At 42.2% G+C, this 15,327-nt stretch overlaps 2 long non-coding RNA genes across 2 annotated transcripts; one reads left to right on the plus strand and one right to left on the minus strand.

Moving 5' to 3' along the window:
- Window positions 1–5,578: 5,578 nt before the first annotated feature.
- On the plus strand, window positions 5,579–11,147 carry LOC309373853. Its single transcript, XR_014170239.1, has 3 exons — window positions 5,579–5,864; window positions 10,516–10,616; window positions 11,058–11,147. It is a non-coding gene; the product is annotated as an uncharacterized lncRNA (long non-coding RNA).
- LOC309373840 lies at window positions 10,945–14,567 on the minus strand. The gene is made up of 2 exons (XR_014170225.1): window positions 14,003–14,567; window positions 10,945–11,194 (listed from the first exon to the last, which is right to left on the minus strand). It is a non-coding gene; the product is annotated as an uncharacterized lncRNA (long non-coding RNA).
- Between the last annotated feature and the right edge of the window lie 760 nt (window positions 14,568–15,327).

Consider the following 15,327-nt stretch of genomic DNA (forward strand, 5'->3'; position numbering starts at 1 on the left):
AGGGAGATCTGGTCACATCAGATATCGTACCCCTCTCTTCAGTGGAGAAAGGAGGGTGCAAGGGAGGGGTACACTCTGACACCAGCAGATAAAGGGGGAGATTACTTCTCCTATGATGTCCTTCATCGATGAATCTAAATACTTCTCTGGGGTGTAACTGAAACTTCTCAATGTAGCATTGGGCTTCCAGGTGTAAGGATGTTTGGGAGGACCTGAGATGACACAGCTTTTTTAAACAAGTAAAAAAGTTTATTAAGATGGGAAAATAGGGAGGATTAAGGAAATGATATTTAGCCAGTTCCCCAGTGATGCAAAATAAAGTTGATTAAAACACCACCCACTTCCCCTGAGTTCTCCTTACCAGACTGTTACTCTCAAGTAGCAGCCTTTTATTCTTTCTTTGACTCTCTGCCAGCTTTTCCTTATCATGCTGAGATCCACCTTGATCTGCTTGCCTTCAGGCTCACTACCGTTTTTATATCATTTGTCTATCTGCCTGCTGCCAACCGCATGCCCTGCCCCTCTGGTTAGAGGCTCTGTGAAGTTTGGAGCTTTTTCATTTTCCTGCCCTCAGACAAGAGATCTGCCATTTTCCACGTCCACAATGGTGTTGTACTGCCCTTCCATCTGAGCCCCAGGGCAGATCAGGCATCACGAGATAACCCTATACTCTCCAAACAAGCAGACAAGAAAGATTTGCATTGCCATATCATTCACAAAATTCCATAAAACAAGGTCCATCCAAGCAGTTCATGAAAGCAAAACCTAATTCCTTCACATCCTGTCTAAAACAGAACCTGATCTGAACAAAACTGTCATTGTCTCTCTGTCTATTCCTTGCTTTAACTTGAAGTGTAAGTTCTTCAAGCAGAGCATGTTGCCAGATTTCGGCATCACGTTGATCCATTGTCAGGTTATCAATATCCTTCCAATGTGTGCTGATAAGTAGTCTCACAGCTTACCAAATGAAAATGTATTTTTATTGTTGTTTTTAGCATCATTTTGAAACAAAGGTAGTGGAGCAAAACACATAGTACTCTTTCTTGCATGATTGTGTTGATTTCATTGACTACTGCCATCAAAAAATGTTGCATATCTTGGGATCTGCCGCACATATGACAGTAAGAAATGACATTATCATGGCACAGGTGTCATGGGGCTGATCTGAAGGCACATGAGGCAGAAACGTTTCTGAAACAGGTCTCAGCTTGGCTGGTGTCTGAATGGGGGAAAACCTGGAAGCTCTAATACTGTGAATTCCTTGAATGAAGGGTGGGAGAACAAATAAATGACAGTGTCATCGTAGTGCACATTATTCACTTAGAACGCAAATGCAAAACACCAAATGCTCTTGGGCATGGATTTTCTAGAGTGTGACGTATTAAGGAATGCCTTTCTCCAAATTCACATGGATGCATGAATGAACAGTGCAAAAATGGTGTATCATGGAGGGCAGAGAGAACCAGCAACATCCCACTTTTGTATGCAGCATGGAATGACTGTGTGTGTGTGTGTGTGTGTGTGTGTGTGTGTGTGTGTGTGTGTGCAGGAAGGATGGGATTCATGCATCACTAGATGCAATACCAAACCAGTGGGACCCTTGAATGAGAAGGCCCATCATCAGGAAGATTGCATTTTTAAAGGGCTCATTTCCAAATGCAAACCAGCTGCTCTTTTAACTTGGCATGATCAAGCATACAGGATTGTTTGAAGGCAGCAGATTGTGAACCAGCCTGTACATGTATTTAGTCCATGGCAACTTCTGCAGTCATGGTGGTTGTTGCTATTTACACATGTAAAACAGTCTTGCTTAGTGAGTCTCCTTGATTTATGAGATGGAAGTAGATGCAAAGGGCAGAGTATTGCTGGTGCTTTTCTGTTAATCTCCTTAGGTTGTGTGGGAGTAAATTAGCAGTTCTCCCAGGCCACGTATTTGTGGGAGCCGCAATTGTAAATCCAAGTATGCCTTCACTGCTGCAATCCTATGCACACTCGGGGGGGTAAAACTCATTTCAAGAGGAGCATGCAGTCTACTCTGAGTCAGTACATGGGATTTCGAAATCAATGCTGCTCTTCCTGAAACACCCATGTGCAAAACTCCACATTTCCATACATAAGAGTCATTAATTCAGAACTGTGCTTGTAGTAATAATTGCAGGCTTGCAATTTAGCATTTTAGGTGGGGCAAGGTTTCATAATTAAGAATAATGAAGTGAAATTAAGAAAACTGCCAGTTAGCCAGATTGTCAAGAACAGCTTCCTGGCAAAGAAAATCTATCAGGTTATAACACAGCCTTCTAAGGGAAATATCTGAAGCAATAGGGATGTGCAAAGACAGCTATAAGAGAAGGGAAGCAGTCCATTTATTCCAGTATTCTGTTACTGGCCAATTGTTTATGACTTATAAATAGCTCACATCATTTGATATCTGCAACATCAGGTGAAGGGAACTACAGATCTTTCTAGCTGAGAGATTGACACAACCTTCCATAATGCTCTGGGCCTGGGAAGCCAGGTGATGTGAGGGGGCCAATCGGACTGTGACAAATTCCCTCAAAACTGCTTACTTCTCTCCTGAGGCAGACTGCTTGGCCTGTCCTGTGTGCTGCCATCTAATGGCCTCTCCAGCCCTGTCTGAAGCATACATGCTAAGGTACACACTTGTCTGGAAAGCCTTATACAGAGCTATAAAATGGCAACAAAAGCAATCAAGGAATTGGAGCAATTGCGCTGTGAGGAAAGGCTACAACCTTCTGAGGCTTTCTAGTTCAGAAAAAATGGCGAGTAACAGGGGACATGATAGAGATGCATGAGATTATGTGTGGGTAGGCCTATCCTGTTATATCACAAAGATGACCCCCCAGTAAAGACATCTGAGAAGTCAGCAGAGTTGTTTGAATGACCATTAAAACCAGCAACTTCCATTTGATAGTCATGTTGGAGAGAATTCTGAAAGAAAAAGTAGTATAACATCCACTTCTTTTAGAAATTTTAAAAAAAGGTCTTATTTAAGTATCAATTCTGCCCTGGAGAATAATTAAGGCACTTCTTGTATATGGCATTCTAGCAACAACAACAAAAACGGATTGGATCTGGCAGATCCTCTGTGAGTTATGGAAGCTCTCTTAGCTGGTGTTAAATAATGGTAACCTCTCTTTCCAGGGGAATTTTTAGATGTTGTTAAGCATCTGCTACAGTTCATTGAGATGGACAGTCTCTACTGAAGAGAGCCAGAGCCCGGTGTAATTTAATTCTGCATTTGAAAACTCAGTGGGCTGATTCACACTTTGCATGACATATGTGTTTCCTTTTTTATTTATTGTGTGTGCAGGTGTCCATCTGCAATATTTGAAGGGGAGATGTGTACTACATATCTGCAGATAAATCATGTTATGCTGAGCTGTCCCATGAGGTAATGTGCTATCCGGTGATGTAACACTCCGCTGTGAATAAATAATACAATTCTGTTTTGAACTTCCACAAGGTTCAAAAGAGTCCAAAGTCTCTTTGGAGCTTTCATATTTTCATGCTCCCCCCCACACACCCTGCATCTCTTCATAGCTTTTGTTCTTCCCAAATTCCCAAATTCCCTTTCCTCTTTCCTCCCTTTCCTACTACAGTGGTACCTCGGGTTACATACGCTTCAGGTTACATACACTTCAGGTTACATATGCTTCAGGTTACAGACTCTGCTAACCCAGAAATAGTACCTTGGGTTAAGAACTTTGCTTCAGGATGAGAACAGAAATCGTGCTCCGGCGGTGCGACGGCAGCAGGAGGCTCCATTAGCTAAAGTGGTGCTTCAGGATAAGAACAGTTTCAGGTTAAGAACGGACCGAATTAAGTACATAACCAGAGGTACCACTGTATCTCTCATCACTCATCCTTTGCTAAGGTGCCTTCTCAGCTTCCATGCTCTGCCCTCAGAGCAAAGAAAGGATGGATCATAGCCTTGGCTAGCCAAGATTACGGAAATAACTTCTGTTGCATTTAGGAAGCAACACAGAATTCAGAACACACTGTACACACCAGTCTTACTGGCTCTTTAGTTTCCCTTGAAATTCTTCACATTTTGTCAAAGGAGGGGTTTTGCAGGGATGGGCCTACAGAAACTCCAGCAAGCATGGTTTTTTGGGTGGGAGGGATAACTCAGTAGGAGAGGACATACTTGTAATGCAAAAGATCTCTTGTTTAGTTCCCAGCTGGGGAACTTACCTTTCTAAAACCCTGGATGCCTTTCAGTGTCAACAACACTAGCTAGATAGAGCATCTAAGGAATGTGCAGAAGTTTTCCTCCTCCAGGAACTTCACTAATCTTCAAAAGCAGCTGGCCATGGTGGGGCTGAGACATCACACTTGCGCCCTGCAGGTGGGTTGTGGCTGCTTACTGGAAGACGAAGGGTGAGGCAGGGTGGTGCAAAACAGAGCCAATCTGTCAGTCCTGCCAGTATGTTTGCACCATGCTTACCCTTCTTGATAAACAAGAGTGGTCCACCTACCAGGAAACTAAGATAGCCATCCTCCGTGCCAACAAGGCACTTCTGCTCGCGCTCAAGAAGTGCTTTTGGTTTAACTCCAAATTCTTTCCATGCTTCAACTGAAGAGGAATTTTCACATTAATTTCAAATGGTACTTTAGGGGAATTTTGGGTAGTGGCTTTGGTCAAAAATTATACAATCTTGTAGGCTAGCTGACTGAAGAGGCATCTTTATAGACTGTTTTGTAACAATGTATGGTTTTATTTTATTTATTGGAATCATGACAATGCCACCTTTCACTTATTCCACATCCTCCTTCCCGACCCAAGTTATATATCTTACACTTGCAGAGATAAATATGAAAGTGTCCTGGCAAAATATATAAACTGATAGAAGTGGGTGAAAAGAAACCAAGAATCATTCCACCTGACACACCCAATATTATAATTTCCACTAGCACCCATCTATTTTATTTTATTTTATTTGAGATTTTTCTCCTTAGAGGTGGTCTGTTCCCGAATACAGACATTAGAGAACAAATGTCACTTGTTCAACCAAAGACATTTGGCTTCTGTCACGTTCATGAAAGTGATATAGAAATTACATTAATTATCTGCAACTCAAACTAAAATTATCTCTATCTCTCTGGTTCTTTATCTATTTTCTGATGGGGCCCTTGCTGCCAAGTCTGCATGAGAACCCTTTTTTCCCTTAAAGCCACAGAAATAAATTCTAAGAATGAAGAATAACTGTTGGCTTTTTTTTTTTTTGATGATGATGAAAATGAAACCTAAGCATCTTTCGAAACATTTCTTATTGGATCAATATTATATTAAGGACATACTCGCTGAAAACAGAATTGTGCTCTTTTCTTTTTCAAAAAAGAAAGAAAGAAAAATCCTGCTAATGATGAAAACAAATGAGCAAGATTTATCTTTTTGACAAGTCATGTGGGTGTGAATCCTTAATTAGCATATAACAGGTTTAGACTCTCATTTCCCCCATAGGGCGTGGGAATGACTTAAAGTAGAAAATCCCAGTTCCATAATCAGCAAGGAAAGCCAAGAATGTTATTTTAAAATGAATCTATAATGGTGGAGATAGCAATCTCCCTGCTCGTCGAGGTTGGGTTTTTGTTTTGTTTCTTTTCGGTTTTGTTTTTTAAAAGCAAGTCATTCCATCTCCCCAAAACTCAGTGACCGCGCTTTGATGACAAGCCAGATGGCAGTAGTTCCTCACACCCAGTGCCAAGGCGCCTGATTGGAGCTGCAATTTACCTTCCGTGGTGAAGCGCAGGGCTGGAGCATACCACAGCTGCGAATTTGGCTGCCTCTAGTAGGTATATGTGTGTGCACAGTTGGTTCCTTCCCAATTTGGATTCAGCAGGTAAGAGGCTGCGTCGGTACCCAGCAATTATAAAATTGGCATGCCCTGGATTGTTTACTCACAGTAATATTCCTACTGGACTTTATTAAAACACCATCTGTCGTGGAGCGCTGCAGACAAAGAATCAAAACCAGAAACATGTCTTGAACGGGAGATGGGAAGCAATGCATACTTGTGGCAACCCTGGCGCAAGCTCAGGTTAATGGTTTTTGAAAGAAAACCATTCCCAGCCAGCCCACCCAATTCTCCCTGAAATGAAGCTTTAGGAGAAGTGGCCGGGGTTGGGGAGGAGAAAGAGAGCTTGCATTTTTCTTAATGGATTTCCCTGCTCTTATGGTACCAGCTAGAAAAAGAAAACTATGGTCAGGCATCAAGTTGTTTTGTCTTGCGTTGTGAGTCATTCTGGAAAAGGAGGTAAATGAGAGGCTGTGGATGGGCAGAATCCAGCTACAAAATTATACAGGGAATGATTTAAGGCAAAGCCATCCGATGAAATGGCGTTCAGCACCACAGCAGAGTTCTGAATATTTAATATATAAGGTGATGAAAGACAGTTCCAATAAATATTAATAATTATTATAAATGTCATTAGGGCTAGCAAAAGGGGACTAGATTTATATAGATAGACAGATAGATGATAGATAGATGATGATGATAGATAGATAGATAGATAGATAGATAGATAGATAGATAGATAGATGATAGATAGATATAGATAGATGATAGATAGATAGATGATGATGATGATAGATAGATAGATATAGATAGATAGATAGATAGATAGATAGATGATAGATAGATGATAGATAGATAGATATAGATAGATGATAGATAGATAGATGATAGATAGATAGATAGATAGATAGATAGATGATAGATAGATGATAGATAGATAGATAGATAGATAGATAGATAGATAGATAGATAGATAGATAGATAGATGATAGATAGATATAGATAGATGATAGATAGATAGATGATAGATAGATAGATAGATAGATAGATAGATAGATAGATGATAGATAGATGATAGATAGATGATAGATAGATGATAGATAGATAGATAGATAGATAGATAGATAGATGATAGATAGATAGAGATAGATAGATAGATAGATAGATAGATAGATAGATAGATGATAGATAGATGATAGATAGATAGATGATAGATGATAGATAGATAGATATAGATAGATAGATAGATAGATAGATAGATAGATAGATAGATAGATGATAGATAGATAGATAGATAGATAGATAGATAGATAGATGATAGATAGATAGATGATAGATAGATAGATAGATAGATAGATAGATAGATAGATAGATAGATAGATAGATAGATAGACATCTGGTTATTTTTAAAGCCAGTAGCCAGTTAACAGAAGTGGTCAAGCATTCTTTATTTTTTTACTTTTTATTTTTGGTACACTGCAACTACAATTTAAAAAAATGAGTCAGGTAGCACTCTAATAAAATGCAAAATGAATAATTAAATATGCAGATGCAACGAATGGTGAGACTTGTGCTCGGGCACATTTTTTTCAGTTTGCCAGAAAGGTAGCTGTCAGCTTAGGAATCACACATGAGGAGTGTGCATGCCCACATGTAAACAAGACCCAAATCATGCTGTTTAAGATTAAAGCTGAGATAAAGGGAGTGCAGTGTGAGCCAAGAGCAGCCCCTGGGAGAAAAATCTAAGTGCACTAAAATGCCTGGGTTGCTTACGAACCGGTGCACTGAGATCTCTCTGTGCCGAATGAGAAAGATAGTCTATTTGGGAGACCCATGGGGGAAATGAACACCAATATACAGAGTCACTAGTCTCTAATTTGCTCTTTAAATCCAGACACTGCGCTCAGACTCTTCGTGTACAAGGGCACTCCAACGTCTGCAACCCATGGGATATTTGCTTTCTCCAGGTGCAAAAACCGGCCAATTTTGAGGCTGGAGGAACAAATAGACATTTTACTTTCGTACAGTAGGCACGTTTCTACACACTCGCACATCTACGCTTCATGTGAGAAGCATGTTCAGAGTCAAAGGACATGTTCTAGACAGGCAAAACACACTCAGGAAGGGTAAGAAGTAAGGGTTGGGTTTGGCTGTGGCCTGAGGAAAGTGGATGTGACTGTGAAGGGGGGGGGGTTATGGGAAGAGACCAAAGCACCAGGTTGTTGTTTAGTCGTGTCCGACTCTTTGTGACCCCATGGACCAGAGCATGCCAGGCACTCGTGTCTTCCACTGCCTCCCACAGTTTGGTCAGACTCATGTTTGTAGCTTCGAGAACGCTGTCCAACCATCTTGTCCTCTGTCATCCCCTTCTCCTTGTGCCCTCAATTTTTCCCAACATCAAGGTCTTTTCCAGGGAGTCTTCTCTTCTCATGAGGTGGCCAAAGTATTGGAGCCTCAGCTTCAGGATCTGTCCTTCCAGTGAGCACTCAGGGCTGATTTCCTTAAGAATGGAGAGGTTTGATCTTCTTGCAGTCCATGGGACTCTCAAGAGTCTCCTCCAGCACCATAATTCAAAAGCATCAATTCTTCGGCGATCAGCCTTCTTTATGGTCCAGCTCTCACTTCCATACATCACTACTGGGAAAATCATAGCTTTAACTATACGGACCTTTGTCAGCAAGGTGATGTCTCTGCTTTTTAAGATGCTGTCTAGGTTTGCCATCGCCTTTCTCCCAAGGAGCAGGCGTCTTTTAATGTCACCATCTACAGTGATCATGGAGCCCAAGAAAGTAAAATCTCTCACTGCCTCCAGTATTTGGACCCTAGCCCCTAGCTGTCAACTTTCCCCCTTTTTAAGAGAAACTCCCTTATTATGAATAGGATTCCTCGCAAGAAAAGGGAAAAGTTGACAGCTATGCGCTAGCCTAAGATTCCCGGCCCCTGCACTATAAGATAACATTTACACTTGTTATTGCACCATTCATGGCACCTTCAACAGTCTGAGGCCCTTGCTTCCCTCGCTCATGTCAAAAATTGCTATCTTCCTGGTACCATTGGCCTCCTCCCCGCAGGAGACATGGAGGCAGCCATTGCATAATCAGCTTTTCACCTTCCTGGATGAAAGAAAACCTCACGAAGGGCCCAACATCGCTGCCTACTGTTCTACAGCAGAATGGTTTTTGTGAACCCGAAGTCCATTAGGAATTTAAATGAGGCAGCTAATTATGAGAACTAAGCATTCTCCCCCCCCCCCTGCATTTGCACCGCACCGAAACACCCTCCTCAAAGGAAGAGTGCCAAAATATTTCCACAACCATCAAGATCCCTGCTGGTCTCGTGTTGCAACTGCGCGGATGCCTCTGGCACAAGTGTCATTTCATAGCCTACCTGTGCCTTGGCACGCACTCAGAATGGCCTCTCACACTGTGCAAGGCAAACAGGCTCAAGCTGTATAACATCTGTGCCAGCACTTCGGCATCCTTATAAATCATTTCACAGCTCTTACTGGGGCAACAAGGAGGGAAACGCTGGCATATAAATGTAAATCATTTATATTTCCTCTGGAACGGAATAATAATGGGGCTTATTTGCCAGCTCTGCATTGTTCCAGGAAACGGGTTAATGGGAGCATTGGTCTTATGGCTTCTGAAAGGGGAGTGGGGAAAGTGGATTTGCTGAAGCCATGCAAAAGTGATTAGAATAATTAGTAGCACTTCTGACAGTAGGATTCGTGTTCTGTGCGGCCGCATTGTGTAGTTGGTCTGAGATCTACCTTACTGCAGGGAGTAATGCCTTTCCTTCACCTCCTGGCATGTTTGAAATAAGAAAAGAATGCTCAACTCAACATCCATCTCCCCAACGAGCTCATCAGTGTACAGAAGCTGGTGGTATTCGTCTACAAAAATGGAGGTGTTAAATGACAAGTTGATAGCCAACAACAGGGGAACACTTTTGCAGAAATACTTTGGGGCTTATCTTTGACTTGGACCTGAGCATCGGGTCCCAATTAAATGATGAGCTGAGTTCTGCCTCACACACTGCACCCAAGATGCTGACACAAGTTGTGCCTTGGAAATTGACTTAGAAGGATAGGGGCCAAGTGAATCAGGAGCACAACTCACAAAAGCACTCATTGTGGACCCTGGCACTGAGCTTGCACCCAGTTTACAGAAACTATTTAAATCTAAGACTAAGACTAAAACTAAAACTAAGATCCTACCCCAAGCCAATATCCTCAGAAGCAGCAGTCCCCATGTCATAGCTGTCAACTTTTCCCTTTTCTTGCAAGGAATCCTATTCGGAATAAGGGAATTCCCCTTTAAAAAGGGGAAAGTTGACAGCTATGCCCCATGTTGGACATACTGTACTGAGGAACCAGCATCCTTGTCCCCAAAGACCTCACAGGTCAAACCTGTTCACCACAGCAGAGTGTCGAGCTCCAATTAATGGAGTCGCACTGACAACCAAGTGGCTATTCATTTAAATATTTCCATTCTCTAGCAAAAGATTTGGGCTTGGAAAACCAAGTCAGGTATTATACAGTTTACATCCAGTATGCATTAGAACAAATTGTTTTCCCCATAGGACCTGTTTGGAGAGACCTGTCCAGGGTTCTGAAAGACCTGCAACTGACCATTATTACTTTCCAGTTCCAGTTCCTGGCATTTTGATTTACTGGCCATTCTCTGCCTTTCAGCATCTGTTCTTGCTATCCCTACCAGATGACTGCATGGCCTTCACACTTGTTGGAACAGGGCAACTGTGCACTTAAAAATGCAATGTATGAATGCAACAAATGTGAGTTTGCAAACACATGTCAAGTTCATAACTTTGCTCTTTCGTAAAGCCTTGGGAGAATTAGTTGGTTTTATATTTTAAATCCTGAGCAGGATCCAGCCAAAGCTAAACCCTTTGATGGGCCACTCACTTTGATGGGAGCTATTTTAATGCATTAGCTTAACTCTCCTATTGGAATCAATTACATTTTGTAATACTGTTGATATTGTATGTTGTGTTGTAAGCTCTCCAGTGCTCCAATCTGGAGGAAGATCTGGGTATTATTATTATTTTTTTAAAAAATTAAATAAAGCAAACTTCAAAGAATTCAGCTTGGGCAGAAACATGATTATTTCATTGCACATGTTGATGGTTTTATTGTGATTTTAAGGAAGAGTCGTTTCATTTTGTTATTTTTTACATTCATATCCCATTTTTCTTCCATGATGGAGTATAAGACAGTGTGCATGTAGGTCCCATATGGTCTTCCTCCAGAAACCGGATTAGACCCAGGCCTGCTGAACTTCAGCAAGGCGACAGTCTTGTGTACCTCTTCTAAAAGGCTTGCATCGAAGAGCTGGAGATGCACTACATTGGCCCTGTAGAGGAATGAAAAAAGAGATACTTTCAACTTCGACTTCACTTATATCTTATGTCAAGCAACTGGAGAAATCACTTGTTCTTGGGATTTAATCTGGGAAATTTTAAAAACATGCCTACAGAAGTAATGAATAGTAATTTATCTAGCAATTTATCTGTAATTTCATTAATAACAGTCTTGCACTTGGATATGTCTGTACCTGAATATCCATGTTTGGCTCAAAGACAAACATTTATGTAACCCTCTATGATCCTGAAGTTTTGAAATATTTATTTACCAACTGTGGATTTCATCACAAAGCCACATACAACCTTGAGCCAACTAGACATAACATTTTTGATGTGGTTTGGCCTTCTTTCTTTCTTATTTTTTTATCAGGATTTGTATCCTCCTTAATCATCCATAACCTCATCATGGCTTGGCAGATTACCTTAACAAATTTCCTGGTGGGAGTCAGATCAGGTCCATGATATGTGGAGAGATTCAACTCTTTGCCCTTGCCACCATCCCACTCAGAATTTCCATATATTGGCATCAGTTGAAGCTGTCCTTCATTGCGCATAACATAACATTGCACATAACAATCATAGGGGTGATTCATATTGGCATGGACAAAAGATTAAAGTCCCACCCACCCTCTTCCCATGTCTTGGGCCCAAATTAGCTATTTCCTTTTAGAAAAAAAAATATGGCATCCATTCTGTACCAGATGACAAATGTTGCATCTGATTTGGCCCTCGGAACCACTTGGTACACCAGAGAACCAGACTCCCATCCCACTGACATGAACTGGCATTTTCTACATGTGACTGTGTTCAGACACCCTATGGTCTTTTGCAAGGCCTCTGTTTGCTGACGAGCTCATCCATGAAACTATTTCAGAGTCTGGTAGTTACGATGTATGGCCTTTATTTACAGCTCTTATTTTTTTCCAGATGCACTTGTCCAACTTCTAGCTGTCTTGCTATAAGCTGAGGCTGTTGTGTGAAAGCCAACTACTTCCACCTCCTATGTGATGAATCTAAGCTGGGTGGTTCTGTTAGGATATTTCCATTCCACCTTAAAAGGGAGCAGGCTATGTGAGTCACAGAGTCTGCGTATTTCCTGTTCACAGGATGTTTCTGTTTTGATAGAGCTGTTGTCTTTCTCTCTGTGCCTGAGCAGCCCGAAGCAGGCAGTCATGTTTTTTCTTTGTTCTGACCAACGCTGAATAAACTTCTTAATAATACTCTCCTGCGTGCAAATTTCGCTGTGCATTATCTGCTGATAGAGCGTGCATCAGTTCTGGAATGTGGCAAGCTATTTTCTGGAGCTCGTGTCGCTAATTGCTGATACTGTATCTACGGGAGATCGATGGACGTCCAGTCGACGTGGATGCAGTGATGGGCCATATCTCCCTGGCAGTATCCCAACAGGTTCTACATCAGGGGTAGGCAACCTAAGGCCTGTGGGCTGGATGCGACCCAATCGCCTTCTCAATCTGGCCCATGGACGGTCCTGGAATCAGTGTGTTTTCACATGAGTAGAATGTGTCCTTTTATTTAAAATGCATCTCTGGGTTATTTGTGGGGCATGGGAATTCGTTCATTATTTTTTTCCAAAATATAGTTCGGCCCACCACATGGTCTGAGGGACAGTGGACCGGCCCATGGCTGGAAAAGGTTGCTGACCCCTGTTCTACATGCACAAGCCCATATTGGATCCTCCAGAGACTGATATTCTGCTCATGTCAGTTGACCCTGGATGTGATCAGACTGGCAGGAATTTAAATGTTGTGCACGCTGTAATGCAAAGACACTCTTCTGTTTAAACTGGAAATCCATATCTGTGTGTGTATATGCTATCATCGCTTACACACTGCCTACACAGGATTACTATACGTCCAGAATAACGTCCGGGGTGGTGGTGGGAAAAGCTCAACAACTTCTGTGTCCAAAATTTTACTTCCTGAAATACACAGCAACATTGCTCCTACAAGCAATAGACCAATGTGTGCACAGTGACTGTGAAACCAATATCCTACTCCTGATGCAGGAATTATCCTGCATGATATCTGCAATATTTACAACACTTGTGCTGCTACTATTCCCCTCCAATTCAATTCTGTCCTCCTGCAGAGGTTGGGCTGCATGCATGTGTAGTCTACGGTACGATACGATGCAATACAATATGATAATCTTTATTGTCATTGTCCCATACAGAACAACGAAATTGAAAAAATCTACATCAGACATTCAAACACCAACAAGCCTGCTATCCCAGCTATATCAGCCTGGTTAACCTCCTAAAAACTCTGATACCCCATAATTAAATACAATATACTCCCACAGAGACTACCTTACACTGCATTTAAAACCAAAATCGCATTTGGATAAAAACTGTTTCTCAGGCAGCTAGTCCTAGTCTTTATAACCCTACCTTATTCCAGAAGGGAGAAGCTGAAAGAGATAATTTCCGGGGTGCGCACTATCCTGCACTATCTCTGCAACTTTCTTATGGCACCTGGAAGCATAGATTTGCAGCAAGGTGGGAAGAGTGCACCCAATTATTTTCTCCGCAGTCTTTACAACCCTGGACCGCATTGTGTTTTCCCTGACCATGCAGCTCCCAAACCACACACAGAGACCATAAATTAATACATTCTCAACAGTACTAATTATATGCTCCTCATTAATACTAGGAATAACAGCAACTGCAGGGACCTATATAAGCCCCACCAAGGACCAGCCAGTAGCATGCACAATTATATCATAAAACATCTGCACCACTGGCTCTTGCAAGCGGCGTCTCATTTTGGGTGACTCACACAGGCTCAGGCTTGAAACGATATTGCCACCTTCTTCACCCACATCTGAAAGTTAAGTCACGTTCCTGGATTCAAATTATACTTTCCAAAGCAAGCCCTGCTTTTCGCCCTGCTGCACTGAAGTCCTTCCCTGTCTTCCAGGACAGCAAGAGCTTAGAGAAATAAAATGCAGTTGACCTGGCCATGCCTTGAGTGTTTGGCATGCCTGTTCGGCACCCTTCTTTACCAGGGTTCCCTCAGGAAGCTGAGCAGTTTTCCTCCTCTCTGGCGCGTGGCTTAGATGACTTATCTATTGCTCGGGGACAAATTGGCCACCTCCACTCTGCTGAGCACCACATTCCTTCTCATCCGGTGCAAGGGGAATGAAACCTATTCAAATCAATGATGTTACGTGCAGAAAAACCATTGCATCTAAGAAGATTAATCTACACCTGCCAAGGCTGCCATCCGGTACATGCTTACTTGGAAATATTCCCACTGAACACCATGGGGCTAAAACATGCATAAAATTACCACCCACCTCCCCCAAGAAAGATAAGAACAGTCTTGCAGCCTAGGCCAGATTTTCAGTCCAATCCAGAAACTGAGCCAATCCCACTTGGTTTTACCCATTCCTGGAATGTACCACTTCAGATTGAAGCTTGGTGATTGCCGTTTTCTCATTTACCTTCAAATGTAGCATGAAATTGTGAAATCTAACCCACAGAATCTATGATTCAGGGCTCTTCTTGACATGCTAGCTTTCCTATGACAGTTTTGACCCCACTGCAGCTCTGGGTATGCCTCCTTCCATCTCCACTGACTTATTTTTCCTGATTTAAAAAAAATGAATTTTTTTTAATGATATGGGGAAAACAAAGGGGTGCATTCTGGGATTCCCATGGGAAGAGGGATTAATATTGCCCCCCTCCATCCCACCTCTGGGGTTCACACTGAAAAACGGCGTCCCATTTACATTTTCCCATGAAATGAAGCAATGGAGAATGAAACCCAGACCATTTTTTACATAAGCCTGTCCCCCAAATCTGCATTTTCCCTCTCTGCCTTCTAATTCTGTGTCATGCTCTAACGTGGTAGACTATGTGTGTGAAACATCTCCAGATGTTACTGAACTGAAAGTCCCACCAGCCCCACCAAGCATGGCCAGAGGCCAGAGGTGCTGGGAGTTGTAGTTCAGCAATATCTGAGCCAAAGTCCCCCCCCCACCGGTGTTAGAATGTTGAGGACAGGATGTGAGAAAGGGGGGAGGAAAATGGGAAGGGGTGTGTCTGTGAAACCACATGCTGTTGGCTCAGTGTGGGTTACACCGCAGGACAAATTTGATG

Source organism: Podarcis melisellensis, assembly GCF_964234715.1.
Source record: "Podarcis melisellensis genome assembly, chromosome: 7".
NCBI classification, from domain to species: Eukaryota; Metazoa; Chordata; class Lepidosauria; order Squamata; family Lacertidae; genus Podarcis; species Podarcis melisellensis.